Source organism: Macrobrachium nipponense, chromosome 1 (assembly GCF_015104395.2).
Source record: "Macrobrachium nipponense isolate FS-2020 chromosome 1, ASM1510439v2, whole genome shotgun sequence".
Taxonomy (NCBI): Eukaryota; Metazoa; Arthropoda; class Malacostraca; order Decapoda; family Palaemonidae; genus Macrobrachium; species Macrobrachium nipponense.
This window is the reverse complement of record NC_087200.1, coordinates 195,895,061-195,901,617: the sequence shown is the minus strand read 5'-3', so window position 1 is coordinate 195,901,617 and position 6,557 is coordinate 195,895,061. Positions and strand designations below refer to the sequence as shown.

General features: G+C 35.6%; 1 long non-coding RNA gene across 1 annotated transcript; it reads left to right on the top strand.

Annotated features, from left to right (window-relative positions):
• Window positions 1-941, top strand: LOC135220332 (uncharacterized). Its single transcript, XR_010315666.1, has 2 exons — window positions 1-35; window positions 331-941. It is a non-coding gene; the product is annotated as an uncharacterized LOC135220332 (long non-coding RNA).
• Window positions 942-6,557: the final 5,616 nt, after the last annotated feature.

Below are 6,557 nucleotides of genomic sequence, written 5' to 3'. Positions count from 1 at the left end.
TTACTGTGGGCTGCTACGGAGCCATGGTGGTCGTTGTGAGTAATTTACTTTTCTGTCTTCTGCAGTGTCTGGGGCCCTGAAGACCATTCAGAAAATGCTGATTATCATATAATGAAGCAACATCTCTTGACTGTGGTCATTTGTTAAAGAGATTATTGTTTAGTCGCTTGCCAGTGACGCTTAGCTAAGAGAAGCATATCTTGAAGAGCGAGTGGCCTCAGACATTCATGTCATTGTTGTCCGCTATCGTGGCTAATTTATCTGTCTGTATACCTGTATAAAACGGTGCATCAGGTTTGCTAAAGTTACAACTTCATTTGCGCCCCCCAGGTACAGAGGAACAAACGCCAACTGCTCAGCGTAGACGGCAAACCAAGCCCAACCCTAGACCAAGCCACTCACGCCATCATGGCCGTCTTAATCCTGAACCTGTCGATCGGCTTGCCCCACACCGTCTACCACTTCTTGCCAACCACTACTGTACAGGAGGACATCTTCTTTCACACCCTCTTCTCCTGCCACTTCTTCGTCGATCCCGTCGTCTTCCTGGGTTTCAACAGGTCCTATCGGAACAGGATCACCGGTGTCCTGTGCGCGGGTTTCTCGAGAGTTCTCGGAATCTGCGCGAAGGCGATGCCTGTGCACGACGCCCAAGGTCGCATGACAGACGAATTCTTCCACACTTACGTGCAAGGAGCCGCCGAGAACGTGGAGATGGCCGTGCAAATAAGGGATACGCATCGGCCTAGCGACGAGACATGAAAGAAATTGTCTGCCAAATTAGTCTGTAATTTTCAGGAACCAAAGAGATATATACAGTGCCAACGCAAAATAGCTTTATAGGAGAACGTAATTTGTCATTTTATTCATTAGTGGAAGTTTCTGTGCTGTATATTTTGCTTAGACTAATAAATATTTCAAAGTTCTGTCTTTAGTGATGACATATTTCTTTGTTATACCACGAGTAATAGCTGTGGCGAAAAAGATGAACTTAGTGGACTGTATTATGCTTAACGTTGTTACTTGGTCTAAAAGCCTTACGTAACAACTCCACAAAACTCCCTTTGCGGTTTCTAAATTACGGGGAGATATATCTCAACCCAATTCATTATTAACGAGGATAACACACCAATATCATTAATGAATAGTACCACAATTAAGTACTGCTTGTAGACATGAACTCAGATCATATATCGCTATACGAGATACGACGAGAGGTACGTTCTCTCTCTCTCTCTCTCTCTCTCTCTCTCTCTCTCTCTCTCTCTCTCTCTCAAAATGTTGCGAGTACTCACGGGTTGATTTTCAGACCTTAGAGGACCGCTGTGTTATCTCGTTTCTAAAAGTTATTAGCATAACCATAAAGTATGAACACAATAAAGGTTTATCAGATCAATTTAAATTTACCATCCACAAAACTGAAACATAGGAAAAATGAAATAAAATAGAGGGATATTGAAACGCATTTGATAAATGTAAAGTTAAAATTAATTTAATAACTAAAAGTTAAACATATCAAAGAGCAATAACATATAAGTGACAAATGAAATTAATCACTCAAGAAGGAATTACAAATCAATGGCACTCAAATGAAACAAATTACGACAAAATCGCCCTTTCTAAATCCACACACACATCACTACACAACACTAGATGACAGGTCACCTCAAAAGTTGAGCCAAGAAGCTGTTCGCAGTTCGTTCGTCCTGCATTCGGGTTTTCTTGGGGAAAAGAGACAAATTATACAATTACCACGTTGTCAAAAATAAATTCCAAATATAATAATGTGCAACTTCAACATATTTGTCAAATGTAGTGAATTAATTGGTGGTGTGTGTCAATACAATTTTGGGCGATATCACGTCCATACAGTGTACTACGCACATACGCATACACACCCCTAGAGGGGCACGCAAATGAGCGATCAGAGGGGCGAACTACTACCCTTCCTTTCCCCTCCCGATCTCTTGACCTCTCCTAATGGCTTCTCTGGCGAGAGGCACAAACAAGACCCAATAACAACTCTTGCGCAATACATTCACCAAGAGCAATTTCACATATATAAGGACAAATGAATTATAACTAAAACAGTAATTATACTGCTATACTAAAGCGTCTACTGACGTTTATGTCAAAAGACTTCGTCTTTGTGTAAAACCATCTTTTCGGTGCTAACCGCACCACAGATGCTACGTAATAGAATAACAATATCAGATAAAATAATGTTAAGAGTGTCATTCTCGAGTAGATGTGGTTCTTTCACCCTTATTATGTCATGCAATATAGACGTACATATCTTTACAAAATATATGGGCATGCGAATACATTTGGTTTTCACATGAATACAAATACAGTAACATAGTTCCTGTCTGTCGATTACCTGACAGACGGCAATAGGCAGTGAAAATCAATCAATAATTTCTTATGAGACAGACACTAATAACTATAATAAAAGACAAATAGCACGGAAACAAGTGAATACACAATGGCAATGTTTTTTTTTTTAATAGTTCCTTTTTCAGCTTTGTAAGTTTGCAACTCACAAACCTGGAAAAAACTAATTAAAACTAATTGGAAGCCAATTAATTCTATTCCGCTAAAATAACTGTTTTAAAAACAAATAAATTAGATACGCACGCACAGAGAGAGAGAGAGAGAGAGAGAGAGAGAGAGGAGAGAGAGAGAGAGAGAGAGAAGGGACACCAGATGATCCCCAAGACTAAGACTAGAGTTTGGCATCTGAAAATAGACTTACAGATCAGCGGTTCTTTTACACGCTCTTGGCAGGATGACGACGATACATTTATCTCAATTGGCCGTTCGGATCCAGAACGTTTTGTAGGCCAGAATTCCGGACATTGCATCGCTGTGATTGACGCAAAGAGGCTGTGTAGTCTGCCAGATAACGAAACTCACGTCAGTAACTCCTACGTAATCTCGGACTCTCGTGTTTCTTGACGATTTGTCCTTTTTCAAGCTTCCAATTTTTCGTTGGTATAACAACGAAGCGACTAGTTTAATTCGAATCTGTTCGTAATTAGTTGAAAATAAAAGCAAATAATTAAATTCATGCGTTATATAAATATATTCCGTAGACATATCACCTACTTGTGTTACGTTAGGATTGCGCCAGTTTGTACTGTGCATCCGGAGTACTACTGTTACACCGTTCGCCGGGAAAAAATTAATGGGGGATAACCTAGCCAGGTTTGAAACCCCTGATGAAAAGATGAATGAAAAAAATCATCATAGTATTTTAAGGTAACCGCAACCACGTATGTGTAATCATAACATGGCTACACATGATTTTGTAGGTATGTTTGTAGGCCTATGTCCACAACCGTTATGAAAAATGACACCATTTCACGACTTTTCCTCTTCATGTTCATCTAGATAAGGATACTGATTCTCAAAACATGATGAAATACAAAGAATAGGAAGGAAATAGCTTCATATTTCACAGAAGATGACGTAGCCTTTTATATGTCAATCGTCAAGACATATATCAAGAAACCTTTAGCTATCCATTTCACATTATATAAACCTTTTGTAGTTTCTTATCCGGTTGTACGAAAACCGCGTAGAGAGGAATTGGACGAATAACGTTCTCTCTGTCTATGTTCTTTTCTTCTGTACCAGAAAGACGAAGCGCAAAAACTAAATACGTAAAATGTGAAAAGATAATAGTTATAACTTAACATCAAGCAAAGAAAATCATAAGTTATTTCCATGTTACTTAGCCTACGATTTTGTTTCAACTGAAGAATTATTTTTTTTGAGGATTTGAATGAAAGTTATTGTGGCAATGAAAAAATTGAAGACCTAGGTATGTTTACAACTTAAATAACAGCTATAGAGAATAGAAAGCAACGCAAAAATAACAGTAACAAGATCTCAACATATACGACTCATCAATAAGCACTGAAGGTTGCAGTCTAGAGCTTATATGTAACTCCGGGAGAACTCATTTCCCCGCAACATTATTATTATTATTATTATTATTATTATTATTATTATTATTATTATTACTCAAACCCTCAAATTTTTCAAGATATGCCAACAATGAAGGTAAGAAGAGTTTGATCTTGATATTTTTCTTATGGGTGTTATTCTCTTCGACCTCCCTGTTGCTTATATCAATAAGCGACGAAATGAAAGATTACACACACACACACACACACACACACACACACACACACACACACACACACACACATATATATATATATATATATATATATATATATATATATATATATATATATAAGCGAATACCACAGGAAAAGGATAGTCAGAAATCCAAGCGCTTTCGCCTTTACTAAGACATTGTCAAGGAACGAATGAAATACAGTTGGAGAGAAAGTTATCAGGTAAACAACAGATCAAGAATACCAGAAGGCTAATTGTCAAAAAGGTAAAAAATTAAGGAGATAATCCAGGATTATCGGAAAGCACACGGTCATAAACTTAAACATAGATTTAACCCTAACAGAAACTACAAAGTATCCGTATAGTCAAAAACATGTAAAAACTGAATATATTAATTTTGTTGCTTATATTTATTTACAACTTTTTTCATTGTGAAGGCATCAAGTTTAAATAAACCAAGACTTAAATTTAGAACATTTCCATTATTTGACTTGATGAAACAAGATTCAATGATATTCCTTTTAACTGTGTCATTACATGTGATTAAGGCTCTTGCTTGACTCCAGTTAATAGGATGGTCTAAATCTCTCATATGCACGAATAGTACATTCGATATTTGCCAAGTTCTCACGGAATATTGGTGCTGTTTGAGACGTTGTGAAAGAGATTTACCGGTTTGTCCGTAATAGACTTTATCTCACTTTTTGCAAGGAATTTCATAAATGCAGCCTGGAAGACCTTTAGGAGAATTTTTTATTACTTAACTCTTGACATTAATGTTACTGAAAACAACATTTATGTTAAAAAGCTTTAAAATTCTAGGAATATATAAAAACCTTTCATCATAGGGTAATTTTAGAATGTTATGCTTACTAAATTCAAGTTTGTAATTAGTTAAATAAAATGTTTTTTAGATCTTTTCCTTGCCACATCTACAAAAGTCCTTGGGTATGTAAGTTTCAGTGCAATATCATAAATAGTTTTAATCTCAGCGTCAATAAACTGCGGGCTACAGACACGTAAAGCCCTTAGGAACATCCCAGAAAAAAAAAGAGAATTTAACATTTTGATGGTGATTAGAGTAGTAATGAAGAAAAGAGGCAATATCAGTTGATTCCGAAAGACTGAAAAGGCGAAATTTCTATAATTTCTATGGACAGTTAGTTACATCAAGAAAATTCAAATTACAATTTCTTTCTTCCTCTACAGTAAATTTTATAGAAGGGACTAAATTATTGAGATTATTAAGGAACTCCTGGAGATTTTCGTGATATTGCCTTGAAACTTAAATACCCAAGGACTTTTGTAGATGTGGCATGGAAAAGATCTAAAAAAACATTTTATCTAACTAATGACAAACTTGAATTTAGTAAGCATTACATTCGAAAATTACCCTATGATGAAAGGTTTTTAGTTATTCCTAGAATTTTAAAGCTTTTTAACATAAATGTTGTTTTCAGTAATATTAATGTGAAGAATTTAGTAATAAAAAATTCTCCTGAAGATCTTCCAGGCTGCATATATGAAATTCCTTGCAAAAAGTGTGAAAAAGTCTATTACAGACAAACCGGTTAATCTCTTTCACAATGTCTCAAACAGCACCGATATTCTGTGAGAACTGGGCAAATATCGAACTGGAGTCAAGCAAGAGCCTTAATCCCATGTAATGACACAGTTAAAAGGAATATCATTGAATCTTGTTTCATCAAGTCAAATAATTGAAATGTTCTAAATTTAAGTCTTAGTTTATTTAAACTTTGTAGTTTCTGTTAGGCTTAATCTATGTTTAAGTTTGTGACCGTGTGATATCCGATAGTCCTGGATAATCTCCTTAATTTTTTTCCTTTTGACAATTAACCATCTGGTTTCTTGATCTTGTTGTTTACCTGATAACTTTCTCTCCAGCTGTATTTCATTCGTTCCTTGACAATGTCTTAGTAAAGACGAAAGCACTTGGATTTCTGACTATCATTTTCCTGTGGTATTCGCTATATATATATATATATATATATATATATATATATATATATATATATATATATATATATATATATATATATAAACAATTCCTTAGTTCTTCATTGGATATATATGTGTATGCATGTGTGCTTGTGTGTAAGTTTGTCTCTACACGTGATTAATGTATGCATTATTAAAAATAATATGTCTACTGTGAGTAATTTCACATATTAATCAATTGTTTGATGAAAGATACGACCAATGATGAAACCAAGAAACACTCACATCAACGGCCAAATAAGACATTAGTGAGAGTGGTAAGATGGTAAATCAATCGGTCTTGCTCTAAACACCACTGAGTTGTATTGTATACGATCTATGTTGACGTCACCATTCCTCTCGACCAATAGGAAGCCAGGATATAGGTTTGTTTGTAAACAAACATATTT